The sequence below is a fragment of the Pteropus medius genome, unplaced genomic scaffold, assembly GCF_902729225.1.
Source record: "Pteropus medius unplaced genomic scaffold, Ma_sr-lr_union100, whole genome shotgun sequence".
In the NCBI taxonomy this organism is placed as follows: Eukaryota; Metazoa; Chordata; class Mammalia; order Chiroptera; family Pteropodidae; genus Pteropus; species Pteropus medius.
The window spans coordinates 3957751-3975682 of record NW_024349224.1 but is presented as its reverse complement, the minus strand read 5'-3'; the positions used below and the strand labels follow the sequence as shown (position 1 = coordinate 3975682).

At 46.7% G+C, this 17932-nt stretch overlaps 1 pseudogene; it reads left to right on the top strand.

Moving 5' to 3' along the window:
• The first annotated feature begins 3890 nt into the window (after window positions 1-3890).
• On the top strand, window positions 3891-4010 carry LOC120617411 (uncharacterized; annotated as a pseudogene).
• Window positions 4011-17932: the final 13922 nt, after the last annotated feature.

Sequence of the window (17932 nt, the reverse complement as noted above, 5' to 3'; positions counted from 1 at the left end):
GGGAGATCTAGTCCAAGACCCCTGGTGGAACCCGAGCCCTGTATATGCTGTGTTGTTCCCTATACATACACGCCTGTGATAAAGTTTAATTTGTAAATTAGGCACAGTAAGAGATTAGCAACAATAATAATAAAATATAACAAGAATCATAATATGCTGTAGCGAAAGTTACGTGAATGCGATTTCGAAATATCTCACCTGTCTTCTCGTGAGGATGTGCGACGGTGCAATGCCTACGTGATGAGGTGAGGTGAGTGACCCAGGCACTGTGACCTAGCTCAAGGCCACTGTTGACCTTGTGACACTAAGGCAGAAGGCGGATCATCTGGCGATCCTGGAGCACTGAGCCCTGACGATCGATCGACCGCGGGTGAGCGAAACCGCGGATAAAGGGCGAAGACTCCTGTAGCTGAGTCGATTTTGGCAAAGCAACCAGCATCGTGCTGGCACATAGTCAGCAACAGGCAAGGACGCTGTTTCCTCGTGCCCACTGCAGCAGGCAGGATCACTGCTGCGTTGGACTGACCGAGGACTCGCCTGGTCCGAGAGCCTCGCTTGGCCCTGACTGTGCCTCGCTGTGGGGTGTGGCCTCATGGGGGCGCAGGTCCAATGAGCGGGTTGGGTAGAAAACAGATTGTGAAATAATAATCCATGTAGAAGCTGCCTGGAGGCTTTTTTTTTTTCCTAAGGTTCTTTCCTTTCGTTGATTTTCATGATAGGAGTGCGGAAATCAAGTTAGATAAATTAGAAAGAAAACGGGATTTTAGTGTCAAATGATCTTGAGTTCGGATCGATTCCCTAGCTGTGCGCCTTTGGGGAATTCACTTAAGCTCTCCGAGTCTCAGTTTCTGCATCTGTGAATTGTGGCTAGTAATCCTTCTCATTCAAGGTTCTCGTGAGAATTGCATGAGATGATATAATTAAATAACACAGCCCCTCTTGTCTTAAATTAAAGATGGCCACAGCATTTCACCGCTCCTTCTACCAAGAGGTGGAATCTATTTTTTCACCTGTAAATGTGGGCTGGCCTCGTGACTGGCTTTGACCAATAAAACAGTGCAAGTGATGTCATGTGACTAAGTCATCAAGGCCTTAAAAGGCAATGGAGCTTCTTTCTTGGCCCTCTTGGAACATCCCCCTGAGACCACCAGGTAAGGAAGCCAGCCTAGCATCCTGGAGGGGGAGAGACCTCATGGAGGGACAGCAGGTGGCCCGGCCAAATGCCCAACACAGACGCTTGACGTGTGAGTGAGGCCATCTTGGAACCTTCCAGCCTCGCTGACCTTCCCATGGAAACAAGTAGAAAACTACCCAGCCGACTGACAGAATTGTGAGACGCAGCTAAGTCGTTGCCTTGGGGTGGCTTGTTTGTTACACAGCAAAAGCTACACGAAACTGTCTTCGACACAGACAGTGTGAATTGAGTAATAACAGAGGTGAAAAATCTCTGGAAAATACAGCATGGTCTTTTAAGCACAAGTTGCTATTATTATTGTTATTAATACTGATTAGCTATAATAATAAGATAAGATAACACAATGTAACAGTCATTGTTGGTTGATGACTCATTTCCTAGCCTCTGGGAGAAGATCACAGTCAACTGGAACAGGCTTTGACAGACTCAGATAAACAGCAACCTCCTTTGCACGCAAACGTTTTAAATCTCTGTCTTTTCATGTCTATAATAGTTCTGCATCGCCTCATTTGGCCACCTGGGACGGTGCCACAGCTACTATTAATATTGCCATACGTGGCAGCGATGCACTCAATGCCACGCTCTCGGCTGCGTGTGTGGGGCACGGAGCCTATTTTTAGTGTTTTACATCTATAATTATGTATGTTCCACCGCCTCTCAAATGCATATTTGCTCCGGGGAGAGGTTATGCTTATGTAATCTCAGTTATTTTCGATAGGGCAAATGTGTTATACCAACCTGCTAAGTCTCATTCGGCCAGAGAACACTGCCCAACTGTTTCTTCCTCACCTAGACTCCCATAGAAACGGCTAAAATTTAAAATACTTAAGTACTGGTAAAGTATAATCACGGACAAATCAGAATGGAACCAGCCATTACGCCAGCTGGTGCTTATGGGTAGAGGTTAGTTCTGCTCTTAAAGGCCAGCTTAGTCTGTGGATCAATTTGTGATTTTTACAAATAAAGGTTCCTTTCAAGGAAGCCAATCGGCTGGGAATAATGCTGGTCTTAATAGGATGGTATCCACCTTGCTGGATCAGTTTCCCAAGGTGACACGCCCTTAGCCAAGAAGTTTCTCCAATGGCGGTTTCTACCCCAGAAGGAAGAAGAACCAACAAAGTTGAGGCTGAGTGGGTGAGGCCCAGTGAGGCTGATTTGGAGTTCAGGATCAGCAGATGGAGAAGGTGACCTAGGAAAGCCCTAGCTGTGGCCGATCAGAGGCCTGGGCAGCATCCATGGGGCTTGGAGCTGCAGCGATCAGACAGGGAGATGGATGGCGGTCAAGGCCGCTGAGAGGCTGGCAGCAGGAAGCAAGCAGGTGTGGGCCAGGGTCTCAGGCCTAGAGAAACCAGGCCTTCAGTAGATGCCCGAAGAAAGTTGATTCTGCCTTGGGGAAAACACACGATCCTTTACTCATTCACTCACTCGCTCATTCACTCAACGAACATGGGCAAAGTGTCCACGATAAACCAAATATTGTCCTCGTTGCTAGGGAAACATAAAAATTTCCCTAGGTATCCAGCTTACAGGTATCTTTTCTCTCCTACGTATTAAAATATCCAAGTAGAAAACTTAGGAAATAGAGAAAAGCATAAAGAGAAAAATGAGTCTTCTGGATTCTAACCTCTTAGAGATAATCCTTGTTAGTATCTGGTATATATCTTTATTATTATTTGTACATAACATATATATTATTTAATCTCATAATTTGGATTATTCATTATTCACTTTTTCACTTGGTATGATAGTGTGAGAAATTTCTTATACTTCCAATATCCTTTATGAATATTACTTTTAATTCCATCTCAGAAACATACAGTTAACTAAATGATCTAACCAGCCCCCAATTGTTGGTCATAAATGTTGTCTCTAAGTAAAGAATTTTATATCCCTCTAAAACTGTTATTTATATACCATGAAAACATGCCACCTACTACTTTTATGAAAAATAGAAAGCATCTAAATAATGAAGTCTCTCGTATTTCACAACATAAGTGAATGAAAGTTATAGTATAACAGCAAACAACCTTCAATTTGCTCTAATTTGTACAAAAATTTCCAAACTTATGTATTTCTAATATGCTATTTTAACTATTATTACTCACAGGAAGATAATAACCAGTGTGGCTAAGGGCGAAGAGAAATGAACACTTATGTATTTCTGGTGAGAGTTCAAATTCCCATTATGTTGATTTTGAAATGCTCAGACCCAGCAATTTACCTTCTAAGAATTTATGTAAGGAATTAGTACTAGGGATGTGTACAAAGATGTATGAAAAACAATATTTATATCAGCATTATTTTTGTGCTTAATACACAGTAACTTCTAAAAACGGAAGCTGTAATTACCAGTATTATCATCATCAATTCCTTTTCCAGCCCCATCTGGCTTTTAGAATAAGAATATCATAATTAATATATTTTTTACATTGTACATCATCTCTTTCCGGAATTATTTTTTGACACTTGCATTGTTTTATAATCATGTTAGCTGCAATTATTAAGAAACTTAGTTTTTTGGTTCTCTGTTCGACGATCTTTCTTTTATATTGCTTTTCCTCATCCTGAATTATTTAGTTTGCTTCATTTTTCAGCCACCTATAGTATTTCCTTGATCATTTTTTTTTCCAAGAAAGTGATAATCACGTTCTGAGTCCTTGCACATGAGCTCACCTTTCTGTAAGAATGGCTGCTTGTCTATGGCCACGCCACCCTGAACGTGCCGGATCCCGTCTGATCTCGTGAAGCTAAGCAGGGTCTGGCCTGGTTAGTACTTGGATGGGAGACCACCTAGGAAGACCAAGTGCTGTAGGTGTAAATAATAATAATAAGGGATTGTAAGCTGACAAGATCTTTGTGGCCGAGTGAACGGTTCCTAGTTCCCTATTTCTTTCTTTCAAAGCATTTCGATTTAGAAACATTTTACCCTAGAATTTGCTAAGAGCTGTGGCCGAATGGAGTTTCTTCCTTTTTTTGAGAGAATTTGGGACTTTTTCCTCAGAGGACTAAATGTTTATAGGATTTTAAAATTTTATTCTTGAAGTTCAAACACTTTATCCATGCGTGTTTCAAAGAACTCTTCCAGGGTCGGCAAACCTCTCTTTAAAGGGCCATGTGGCTTTGTGGGTCGCAGGGTTTCTGTCCCAACTATGCAATTCTGCTGTCGTAGCCTGATAGCGGCCATAGAGAACATATAAACGAACAGGTGTATTTGTTTTAAATAAAACTTTATTGACAAAAACGGGTAAATGGCCCACAGGATGTAGTTTGCCTTTAGGTACCAAAGGTACAAATATTTCTTCAGTTCGGGGGAATTTTCCTTCATATTTTTAATTATTATCCTTCATTTGTTCTCTTGTAATCATTTCTAATCTCTCCTACATAGATATTTGGTCCCTAGCAGCAGCTAGGTTGCTGCCCTCTCTCTCTCCCCCTCTCCCCCTATCCCTCTCCCTCCCTCTTTCCTCTTTCCCTTCATCTCCACCTTTTCTCATTATCTCAATTATTTTCCCATTTTCATTGATTTTGGGGAGAGTTCCTTGAACTCATTTCCCAATTCACAGATTCAGTTTTCTGCCCTATTAAATCTGTTCTTTACTTCCCTAATGGCACTAGCGAATTTCCATGATTATCTTTTTCACCGGGGAACTGCCTTTCTGAATTTGGGTTTTTCCATAAAAAGAAGCAAATCTTGGGAAATATTCAAATTAGAGTTTTTCTTCTTGTTTCTTGGTATAGTTTTACATCATGAGGAAATATTGGCTTTGCTTTCTCAGAATAAGCCCCGTTGTTTTAAAAACCGTAGAAACTTTTCATACTGCCACATCTTCTTTTATCGTATATACTTGCAGAGGGAAGACCGTTCACCCGCTATTAGAAACTGAGAACTATTCTGTTAGAATCCTTATTTAAATATTTTACTCCAAGAGGGAGAAAGAACTTCTCTGTCTATTTTACAGTTTCATTTTTTAGTTTGGGAGTCCTCACGATGGCGTGGAGCGGGGCGTGAGCTTCTGGGGAGGTGAAGGTATAGAGTCCACCATTTCTCTGGCCGTGCAGGCAGGAGGGGCCGCAGGGGGAAGCCATCGGCAGGGCTGAGGTGTGCTCACTGCACCCTGTTACATTTTCCCCTCGCTTCTCTCTTCTCCGTTTGCTCTCCTGTGGCCGGGAAGCACATGCCGCCTCTAGCATGTCTTCCTCTGTGATGACTGTAATAACAAACAGCCCTAAATCAGCGCAGCAGACCCTGCTCTCGCCGGCACGGCCGCTCTCCTTCTGGTCCCCTTCGCCATACCTGCTCTTTGTTTCACACGCCATCTACGCCACGCGAAGGTCAGGTGTGAGCTGTGCTCCTGGCTGTTTCCTGTGGGCGGCAGTGGGGCGGTTCCCAAGGTCCTTGAATTCGCCCCAAACCAGCTGCTCTGCGGTCCAGCTTCATAAACAAATGAGGGAGTTTTGAGACTCTATGGGAGGCCCTTCCACTTGTGACCATACCCCTACCCCGGGCCTGTGTTAGGCTTCCTGACGGCTTCTCCATCATACTTAAAAAAGTCATCTAAGAGCTTTTGATCGACGATAGACGGTGAGTTCTTCCCATTCTTTTTCCTTTTTTTCCCGCCTGCCCTGCCGCCCTGCCGCCCCTGTTTCTTTTCGCCGCCAGCGCCGCCGCCGCCGCCGCTGCCGCTGCTGCCGCCGCCGCCGCCGCCGCGCCGCCGCGCCGTCGCCTTTTTCCAGATGCGCGGATTCGATCTGTTTCATGAGATGGATGAGATGATAGATGATTGATGATATGATTTGACCACTGTTTTCTGGAGGAGAGAGCATGTCCTGATTCTTCTTCAGCTGCCTCGAATGAACAGTCTCGGGGAATTTCCTCCGGCCTCTTGCAGTAACTCAATTTCAGGGGAAGGCACCTGTGCCCTGCTTCTGCTGAGCAGCTCCGTCGTCTCACAGTCCTGCGGTTTCCCTTGCCAGCTTCTCTGTGTTTCTCTGTCACTAGGGGTTCTGCCGGAGACAGGGAGGGTCCCTGTCAGAATCGTTCTGGCCAGGATGATAGGAGAAGGGAATGGATTAAACATGAGGGAATTTTATTTTGTTGATTTGAAGATCCAGCAGCTGAAGGAAAAGGAAGTAAGAGAGAAATGGGCGGGGCGAGGAGTTTCTCTTCTGCGTTTGGTGTTCGCATGAGGGGCCTTTGTATTACGGGTGATGACAGGCCCAGCTCAGACCGGGTTAAGGGAGGAAGGACAACCAGCGGGTCCTTCTGGTTTCAAGTAAAGCTGGATTCAGAGCACAGACAGCATCCTCCTGAAGCCGGTGTCCTTCCGTCACCTGACTCTGCCTCCCGCTCAGTTGCCTTCCTTGGCGAGCTCACGTGGAAGCCCCTGGAACTTCGGGGGGCAAGGTGGCTACGACAGCTCTGGCCTCTTGTCCCCATTGCTCAATTCTAGCAACACAAAACGAGGGGCTTCTCCCTGGGCCCTACTAAACCTTTTTTAACAACAGCTTTATTCAGAGGCCACACTCGTCCCACACGATCCGTCCATTTAAAGCGTGGGTTTCGGTGGCTGTAGATGTTTACAGAATTGTGTGGCTGGCTGTCGGCACAGCTTTAGAACATGTTCCTCATCTCGAAAAGAAACCCCCGACCCGTTAGCGGGCACTCCCCACTTTCCCAAGCCCCCAGGCGTAGGCAACCGCTTATCCACTTTCTGCCTGTATGGATTGGTCCGTTCTGGACCTTCCGTATAAATGGAACCATATAATACGTGGTCCTTTCAAACTGGCTTCTTTTACTTAGCGTAACGTCGTCAAGGTCCATCATATGTAAGATTTTTGTTTCTTTTTGTGGCTGAGTGACATCCCACCGTATGGACAGATCACATTTCGTTCCTCCGTTCATCAGTTGATGGACGTTTGGGTTGGTTCCGCACTGGGGCCATCGCAATGCGAGCGCATATTCACGTACGTTGTGCGCACACACTGGGGCCGTCACAATGCGAAGCGCATATTCACGTACGTTGTGCGCACACTTGCCCGTCCTCCTTAGGTACATATTTGGGAGCAGAGTGGCTGGGTTTTCCAGTAACGCTGCATTCAACCTCCTGGGGACCCACTCGGCTGCTTTCCAAAGCATCTGCCCCTAGCAGTGGGAAGTGGTATCTCACTGGGGACTCCTGCTAAGCTTTGGAGAACCACCCCGACCCGGCAGCCCTGGGCAATCGGACCATTCTCGAATTGATCACTGTGGCCAGGTCCCCTAGCTGCTGGATTGACCAGACCCAGGTCAGCAACTCCATCCACCCTGGAAATCATCCAGTGGAGTAGGGTTGAGCACATAGACTCAGAATGAAGGCAGAATTGATTTCAAGCTTAAAATCAGAATCATTAGTAGGATAAGAGGCTCTACCAAGAAGGTGAAGAATGAGGGTCTACTAAACCTTGGCAGCCAGCCAGGAGTTTGTGGGGCGATGGCCTGATCCAGGTGTGGTATGGCGATCTGCTTCTGGGCCAAGTCCCGAGGAGCCTCTGCTGTGGGCATCCGTCTTGCCGTGCGCCTGGCCCCATAGGTACCTGCTCACAGCGATCAGCTCCGGACACTCTAGTCCGCTTCCTCTCCGGTTCTCACCCTGACGGCAGTTGGTGAGGTTCTGCAAAGGGCCTTTTGAAATATTTCTCAAGCAGACCACACTTTCATGTCCTGGGCATCATGGGTCCAAGAGGCCTGTCCTCCAAACTGGCCCCTCCACTGTGTATCCAGCAGACATTCTTCAGATCTTCCAGCCTATGAGTGTCCCTCTTCTGTGATGCCCAGTACTGATAGAAGTATTTTCTCTTTTTATATACTGTCGGTCACTTCTTTGGGAAGCTGGGAAGCAGGCGAAATTTCAATGTTTGTGCTTAAGTTGTCTTCCCGCACTAGAGAGTAACTCCAGCTTACAGAGCTTCTTAGCGACAGCTTATGCACCAAGCGATCTATTTCAAGACTCTGTCAGGAATGATGCTACTTCAAAACCCAGCATATCACACTGGACACCCCCGACAGGGTCAGTAATATAATAAAATTCAGCTGCAACTTACTGAAAGTTTACTATGGGGCGGGCCCCGTGTAACGTATTTTTCATGCATTACTTCATTTCATCATCATCAAAACCCCATGGGATAGACAATATTATCTTCATATGATAGGTGAAGGAACGGAGGCTCAGAGAGGTTCAGTGACTTGCCAGAAGTCACACAGTAAGTCACAGTAAGTCACGCGTCGTGCCAAGGTTGGTAAGCGTCACTGCCCACTATGGAGATCATCCCATTACTTCGCTGCCCCCCGCCGGCCGGCCCCCCGTAGTCTCTCACCAAACCCTGCACAGCCTCCCTTACAAATATCCGAAGCCCACCCGCTGCTCGGCCCTTCCTGGCTTGGCCTTGTCTGCCGGAATCACCTGCTCTCCGGCTCCCTGACTTGTCTTGGCCCCTCCCGTCCACGCTCTGACCTCCGGCCGGCGTGAACTTTCCACAGTGCGACGCCGATCCTGTCACGCTCCTTCAAAGTAGAGAGTTCGCAGCTCCCTGGTGCAGACGCCCACGGGCCCTGTGATGCAGACTCTCTCGCCGCCCCTAAATGCACGCGCGCTGCTGCCACGCGAAGCCTTTCGGTTCCCTCGGGGCCTGTGCTGCTTCTCGCTTCTGCGTCTTTGCCCAAGACGTTTCTCTGTCCTCTTCCCTCTCGTCCTCTACCAGCTTCACCTCATCCTTCAAGGCTAAGTCGACGTGGCAGCCTGTAAAAGAAGCCACTCTCGAATCCCGCCGCCAACTCCTCGGTCACTGGGCCTTTGGGCAGGAGAATGGCTTGGTTGCCCCAAGTCACCCCAGCCTACCTGGTTGACCTACTTACCAGATGTCCTCTGTATGGGTCACCGTACAGAGACTGGCATGGTCATCCGGGTGACCTTTAACCCTTACCCTAACAGAGACCAAAGCTTAACCCAGTGTCCATGTGAGCCAGCTCATTTTCTCCGGGTGGCTCCTGCAGCCCAGTGCCTACGGACTCCTGGGTTGGTTACCAGCTCTCCATCTTCAGATTGGAGGAAGACACTTTTCCAAATAATCAAGGCCCTTTTGTCTCTAAATTTCAAGATTCCACGTATTATCTTAGGTTCTAGCCAAACTAAACATGGCTTCCTATTTTCCCACCTCGATCTCACTCTCTATCTGTCTCTGTCTCTCTCTCTGTCTCTCTGTCTCTGTCTCTGTCTCTCTCTGTCTCATCTCTGTCTCTCATCTCTCTGTCTCTGTCTCTGTCTCTCTCTGTCTCTGTCTGTCTCGGTCTCTCTGTCTGTCTCTCTGTCTCTCTCTCTCTCGCTCTCCCACCCCCACCCCCGCCCTCCCCCATTATTCGGTCACCTCCCAAGAGTACCAATACCTGCTCCTGGACAGCTGTCTGGGCTGTAGGTGTGGGCACTGTCTCTGTCTCTCCGAGTCTCGGGTTCTGCGACCTTGCAGGTGGAGGTGCTGAGCAGCGAGCCCTCCGGCATGCTGTGTCCTGCTTGAGAAGGAATAAAAGGCCAGGCTGGACGTCTGCAGGATGGATAAACAAACACAAACATTTGCTACCAAAAAAAAAAAAAGAAAGAAAGAACCAAAAGATATTGATTATGTGGCATTGAAGTGCCTGGGGCTTTAACAGACATTCGAAATTGGACACATTGCTCAAGATCAATAATAGGTTTTATGCCTCTGACCTAAAAAGTACCAGCGCCATGTAATTTAAGCACAGACAGCTATCGGCGTATCTGCAAACACCTGGCACACTTTCCTAACTCACGTCCGACACGTGTACTCACTTCTCTGCAGACTTTTCTTTTTGCTGGAAGATGACGGTGGATAAGTGCGAGGATATTTAGGAATGCACGATCAGCTGCTTCTGATATTATCACTTTGAACAATAACCTCATGGAGCAGTGAGGAATGCCTGGGATTGAGCCTGGGGAGGCGGGGGAGGGGATGAAGGGAGGCAGAGGGGTGGGGCTCTGAGGCCGGAGGTGAAGGAGAGGAGTGTTGGGCGCCCGCTCGGGGCCTGGGGCTGTGCCGGGTGCACAGAGGTCCTCTTCTGTCTCTGGAACGGCCCTGTGGAGTGACGGGCACCCAGTTTACAGAAGAAGAAACAGTCAGTTGTTTCCTTGATTAAGTGGGAGCATGGCTACAGCCAGGGACATGACGGATCAGATGAATTCTAATGGGACATTATTGCCCAAGGATTTCCACACACGCGTGCACCTGTGTGTACACGTGCGTGCACACACACACTTCTCACTAACATGAGAACAAACAGAAGCAAGAGCAGAAGGGTGTCACCGTTATGGGGTCCGGCAGCCTGAGGTTTGATCCTGGCTTCACCGATTACTAGCTGTGACTTTAGACTGGTTATTGGTTTGCCTGTGCCTCAGTTTCTGCATATGCAAAATAGGATAATCATAATGACTAATAACAGCTACATTTAAGGGTCTCGGGGAGATTAAAAGGGTTTAGATGGGTAATGTAGAGCACGTAGCAAGCGTTTGCTAAATGTTAGCTCACTTTAGCAGCTGGTAGACAAGCAGACCTAGCTTGTACCTCAGCCAGGATGCAAGTTTATATGTTGATTTCGACAGAGATTCTAGCTCAGTTTGACTGCGGTGAGCCAAAACCCGCCCCGACGTCCCAGCCACGAGCACATGAGTTGAAACTTGGTGCCAGCCCCTGAGGCTGTGAGAGCCTATCTGTCACTCCAGCCTCCCCCCGCCCCATCCAGCTCCACCAGATCCGAGGCAGTGGCCCTCAGGGTCCCTCCCAGAGCACTGGACTGGGCGAGTCTGCAGCCTTTCCCAGTGCCCTGGCTCCCATAACCCCCGCAGAGACGCGTTTCATCCATTCTATACCTTCTTTGTTCACGGGCACATGTGCATGTGTTGGGCACATTTGTACGAAGCCCTTTCCCTTAATTTTCTGGCAGGATAAGACGGCTAATCTGTTTTGACGGGCTATCTAAACGGCCCCCAGATCAGTATACGGAAGAAGTCATCCATAAGTCATGTCTTTTATACACATGTACTGGTGTACACAAGAGAAAGAGTTATATTGGCTGTGAGAGGCTGAATAATAATGGCCGTTATTATGGCGGATTCAGGGTCCCCACATTCACTCCACATATCAAATCCTCTTTCAATGAGGCCAGTTCCATCAGCTGTCAGATTCTATTAAATATATCCCTCAGCCCTACTGACCAGCTGACAGGAGAGAAAGTCAAAACCATACACCCACCATTAGCATCATAAAATGTGAAATCAGCTGGAAGGAATGATAACAGAACTAAAAACAGAAGAGATGAAAATCTGCAATGCCCTTGTGTGCTTTTAAATAGGAACCCCAAGAGTTACAAACACACCCAGAAAATACCGCGGTAAAACGAAACGAAACAAAACAAAACAAGACAAAACGAAACGAAACAAAACAAAACAAAACAAGACAAAACAAAGGTCGTCCTGTTGTATGCTTTATAACTATAATGGTTCTTTTACCTTTTGTGAATGGGAGATTTGCATAAATGTTTCATGAGGTTACCACAATGCATAAACCCGAACGTTTATTAGGCAACATCTGTGCTGTCCTCCCAGATAATGCAGTGTTTATTTCGAGTCAATGAAATATAACCTGTCATAAGGAGGGGGTTGTTCAGATACTTACGCAAGGGCTGCGATCATATTTTTCACTTTTGCAAATGCTTCGGTCTTACCGAGGGCTTTCTCGGTCGGGCCAAAGTGGGTGATGGCTGGCACCCTAGGAGACGGTGCGAAGGTCTCCTTGGAGACAGAGTATTGAGCCAGTCAAGGAATTGGGTCCTGTAAAGAGACAAGACAAAAAAAATAAATAAATAAAACCTGCATGTTGAAGAAATCCGCTTTGTCGTTTCTTCAGTCTAACTTTCTATGTTTGGATGTTTTGCTGAGAAATTCACTTACAGCTCGAGGGGGGAAAAAAATGGAATCTGCGCTTAAAATCTACTAAGAAGCAGAATGAATCAAAATGCCCAGTGGTTTTGTGCAACTACAATTCTATCACGATATTGGTTCCATATGGGCTCTTTAAAGCAAAAAAAAAAAAAAAAAGTTATGAGACCAATAATTTTTAATGAAAGTTGGCTTAGCTCAGAAGCAGGTCTAGCAGATGAAACGGCAGTCCAAACTGGGAACACGACTTTTCTTCTTCCTGGCAAGGATGAGAGGAAGCATCGTTTTGATTAAAAGACCTTAATGGAGATCCGTTCTGTATTATCGTTTACGCGAGTAGAGATGTGGGCATCGTCTCTTTCACTGCGTGTCTCTAAGCGAGCCCCTTCTATTTCTAATGGATGTGTCAGGTCATTTTGAAAGTGGGAACTTTTCAAGTTGGATTTCTGATGGACATTTTTAGTAGAAAAGGTGTATTAGTTAGCTTGGGATGCCATAACAAAATATCACAGACTTGGTGACTTAAATTTATTTCTCGTGGTTCTGGAGGCTGGGAAGTCCAAGATCAAGGTGTTGGCTGATTCAGTTTTCCAGTGAGGGCCTGCTTCCTACATGCAGGTGGCACCTTCTCGGTGTCTTCACATGGCAAGGGGAGAGAGAGAGAGAGAGACAGAGAGAGAAAGAGAGAGAGAGCACTCTCTGGTGTCTAATCTTATAAGGACACTAATCCCATCTGAGGTCCCCACCATCATGACCTCATCTAAACCCAATTACCACCCCAAGGCCCCGTCTCTAAATAGCATCACTTTAGAAGTTAGGGCTTCAGCATATGGATCTTGTGGGGACACAATTCAGACCATAACAATGTTGTTGGAAGTGCTCGTCTCCCTAAAACTTTGGAAGGATTTCGGGTGCAGAGTCGTCAGAAAATGAAGGTGGTCCCCTCTCGCGTGCCCTCTCGTTCCAAACACACATGAACCACCTTCCTGTGATGTCTCGGAACCTGGGCACGGTTGATATTTTAAACTGGATCATTTCTGTCGTGGGGGCTGCCCTGTACATTCCGGGATGTTTAACAGCATCCCTGGCCTCTACCCACTTCCTTGTCCCAGGCGTGACAACCAAAAATGTCTCCGGATGTCACTCGATGTCCCCGGGGAGATGAAATCGCCCCCAGTTGAGAACTACTGAGCAGTCTTCTGACATCTGCATGCTGCCACCCTGGCTGTCCTCTGCAGGGCTGTTTGCCTAAGAACAGAGGTGACTTTTATTTACATGCCATCTAACTCAGATCACGTCTAATGGCCCAGCTCTATCTGTGTTAAACCTCATGTGTCAGGACACAGAGGAAGGACACCGGCTATAGGTATTGGTGAGGGCTACCCACACAGCCATGGAATGAAAGGGGCCATAGAAGGGTCCCCTTGGCCAGCCCCTGCCTTCAAATGGAATGACAAGGCCCAAGGAGGACCCGACCTGCTGTCACAAGTGCCAAGGTGGGGAGGGAGGGTCTTCCTGGCAGCTTCCACTTGTCACCGCTCTCACGTCACTCTTCCGTAAATTCTCCGACACTCTCACTGCCATTTGAAATGATCTTGCTTATTTACATGTTTACATTTGTCTTTAATTCCAATGGACTGCCTCCCCGACAGAAAGCAAACTCCGTGAAAGCAAGGACTTGACTTGCCTTGAGTGACTGTGTAGTGATTTTGCCTAAACTCGGGGGTCTTGGGATCAGACCGCGGGGTTGAAATCCAAGATGCGCTGCTTATTGGCGTTGGGGACCCTGGGCGATCATTTAGCTTCGGTAAGCCCTCAGTTTCCTCCTCTGTATTTATTTATAAATAAATAAAATAAATAAAACTAGTTCCTATCTGATGAAACTAAAGTAATGCTTCTCACATAATATGCACTCAACAATGTAAGTTATTACTGTTCGCCACTGCAATTATACCACCTAGAGCAGTTCCCAGGACAGGAAGAAACAATAAGTCTTAGTAAAATGAGTGAACGAATAAACAAATTCTATTGTGTCTGTCTCACATTTTCGGTTCTTCCTGTCACAGTTGAGAAAGTCCTCTCTATCCAACCTCCTTCACTATTTTTACTAGAGCTGGGAAGCAAAGGTCTAATCCAATGTTTGTTTCTAAGCAAGGAATTATAGCAATCATATATAGATAAAAGCTCCAGGCCTGGAACATTGTAACTCCAATAATTTTTCAAGGTAACATCCAAAATTCTCTGCAAAGACTTCACTGTGCTCTGAAACTCAACTCTGGGCTGACTCAGACGCTCTCCTTCCTTGTGGATGTGCGAGGACCCCTCGGGGCCTCCAAACCAGGCCCAGATCAGAGAGGGGTGGTGGCAAGTGAAGGGCTTGGGCGGGGGGGAGGCACAGTTCTGGAGTGGCGAGGTGAGGCTGCCGGTGCACGTGGCCTCTGCTTAGCCTCCTCCCGCATCCAAGTGGGAAATCACCATTTGCAAGAAATGTGGTCAATCAGAGAAGAAAAAGAGATGTAATTATGTTGTTTATAACGAATTCTGAAGGAAACAAAGAATTTTAGGAGAAAAACTCTGGAGACAGCCAGAGAGCCAAGCCTCTGGGATCTTCTGAGCTGCCTTGGAGAAGACGCAGAGCTGATCAAACGTTTGTGTTGATCACGAGGGCCCCCGGCCCCTGAGGATGCTCACGGAAGCAGGAAAACTCAGGAGCCCCAGAAAACACAGTCCGACTTTTATTAAATAAATTACACGCTCCTCTCAGCTTCCACCAGCATCAATAATATCAACTTTTGGACAAACGGTTCTCTCCGGGGAACAAGTTCTGAGACTCTCTCCTAATCTTCTTTCTTTGAAGTTTGCAAGGGCTTAAAGGCGTGTGTCAATATCTGGGACCTCTGGCCTTTGTGGGAGGGGGTGCGAAAGGGTCTCGCTGTGGAGGGGAGTGAGACCACCAGCATCTACATGCCCCTCTCTCAGGCTGGCTGTTTTCGGTCAGCCAGTTTCCAAGGTACTCCAGATCGTCACCTGCCCACACGGGGGTAGGAATCCCCTGAAGATCCTGACGTCTCACGGAGGAATGATCTCCCCACCCCTCCAGCTATAACATGGGCCACACTCACAGGTCTTTGCTTTGACGACTAAAAACACACAGGAGGCCTACAGTAGTGAGCGTGTACCTTGAACTGAAATTTCTATAAATCTCCAAAAGATCAATTATGGCCTTTGTTATACCACTCACTAACTCCTTTAAAAATGACTACGAAGAATGAATTTTTTAATGCCTCTCTAGATTCTCTTTACCAGCATTTCCCAGGTGCGCGGGTAGGACTAACAGCCAGCACGCAGTACCGGCGTGCTATGTCTCAGGCCCTGCACTAAGTGCTCCACGGGCTTGTTCATGTGTGTTCTTCACACCAGCCCCATGAGATAAGTATTATTATTCCTATTTTATTAGATCCAGACCCTATGTTTTTAACCTATGAGCTATTAAGTGTTTGTGGTCAAGTGAGTTTGTAAAACTCAGAGTTAATCAAGATTAATGGGCTCTGTGACTACAGGAATTCTTAGCCTTTTAATATATTTATATCCATTCAAAATCTCCAAGAGGAAGAATAGAATATATATGCCGTCACAAATATATTTTTCTATGGAATGCTTTTATTCCCTCCGGTTCTTTTCCAAGGATTACTGTCCTACAGGAACAGGAAGCTTATACTTCTAAGAATCGTCACGTTGTGGATTAGACACAATACCACAAAGCTGATTGTTGAATAATTTTTTTTTTTTTGGTAAATGAATCATTAGATTCCTGAAAACCACTTTCAGAATTGCAAATATCAGCATCAAAAAACTTGATGTAGAGAGAGCCAGGCTCATGACATGTTGGATACCAAAAGTCAGAGGAATACTTAGGCAGAACTGTCCACCGTTTATGAAAGCTCTTGCTTTCTCTTTACTTTTTCCCTCTAAGCAGTTTTCTGTCCTGTAGGATCTTCTCCCGTGGTTGGAAAAGAATTTGCCAGCAGAACCTCTACACTCCTATCCTAGGACAGGGGTCAGCAAATTACGGCCTGTAGGCTACATCCGGCCCACCGCTTATTTTTATAAAGTTTTATTGGAACACATTCATGCTCATTCATTTATACACTGTCTTTAGTTGCTTTCCTATTCCAAAAGCAGAGTCGAGTAGTTGTGACAGACTCGATGGCCTGCAAAGCCTAAAATGTTTACCATTTGACCCTTTACGGAAAAAATTCGTTGGTTCCTGCCTTAGAGCTACCTATTTGCAATGGTTATAGAGCCTGGTTGCAATGCAAAACTTCTCCAGTAGAGGTCACTGTCTAAAATAGCGTGCATTCCACTTGAGGCAATCTACCGCCATGACTTATTCTGTATAAGTTCAGGAATCTTTTGTGATATATGTTTTCTCTAGTGAGGAGAAGGAGGGAAAATCAACAGCAGCATTTATTGAGCTATGATTATATATCCGGAAAGGTACTGTGTCATTTGCAACAATCTGGATCTGCAAATATGATCCCATTTTATAAAGAAACAGACTCGAACAGCCAAAGTCACTGACCAGAGTTACGCAGTGAAGACTCAAACTCTGACTCAAAGGCAGGAGCTGATTCTGAGGACTGGTTGAGAATGCGAGCTCTGTGGTTACCTAGCCTGGACTCAGATCCTAGCTCTGTCGTAGACTAGCTTTGTGACTTGGGCAAGTGACCTAACCTTGTGCCTCAGTTTGCTTAGCTGTGAAGTAGAAAGAAAAATAGTGCTTTCCTCTTGGGGTTGTCATGAGGACTAAGTGAACTGATTCACGTGAAGTTCTTAGAATAATGCCTGGCATGGTAGGGGCACTGAGCAGGTGTAAGTTGTTACTGCTTGGTGGGTAGGGACACGGAAGGGTCAGAATAACACCTAAATTTCTGACTCAGACAAGTCGGGATGATACGTTCGCCTTTTCACACGTACAGTGAACCCCTGAGGGCAGCAGCGTTCTCCTGCATCTTCGGTAACCCCCAGAGTGTCTCAGATGACATATTCCATCAATGTTCACTGGCTGGTTGAAGGCAGAATTGGGGGGAGAGACCTGTCAGAAAAGTGAAATCTTGAGCTTCTAAAATTGCTAAGAGAAAGAGCCAATGTGGGGAGCTCGGTCAGCTCTGGGGGTGACTTTTACTTCCGTTTCAGAGGGTTGGGCCTTTGTCTGATAGTTCCGTTGTCTACCATCCCATGCTCGGTGCCTGAAAACAATCATTATTTATCATCTCTCGAGACTGTGGGTTGATGGGGCTCGGTGTTTGGGGCTGAATCTGGGGACTCAATTCTTCTGGAACAATCAAGATGGCTCTGTCATATGGTTGGCAGTTGGCGCTGGCTGTGGCCGGAAGTCCATTCGAGGCTGCTGACCAGAGCGTGTCGGGTCACCTCCCTGCGGCCCTTGTGTTTCTTGAGGAATTCTCTCATTGTGGTCACTGGGCTCCAAAAGGAAGAAAGCATAATTGTCCTTTCAAGAGCTGCACTTTCACCCAGAAAGACACTTCCTCTGCATCCCCTGGTCAAAACAAATCACATGGCAGCGTGAATTCAAGGGGCGAGGACACAGAAATGGCATAGAATTTGTGGCCATCTTTTATCCCGCATCCCTGAGCTCCCTGGCCCCCTACCTCGCTTCATCCTCGGCTGTTCGGCTGCAGCCAGCATCTCCCCACCACCTCAGATGAGACTTTCCCATTATTCTGTTCGTGAC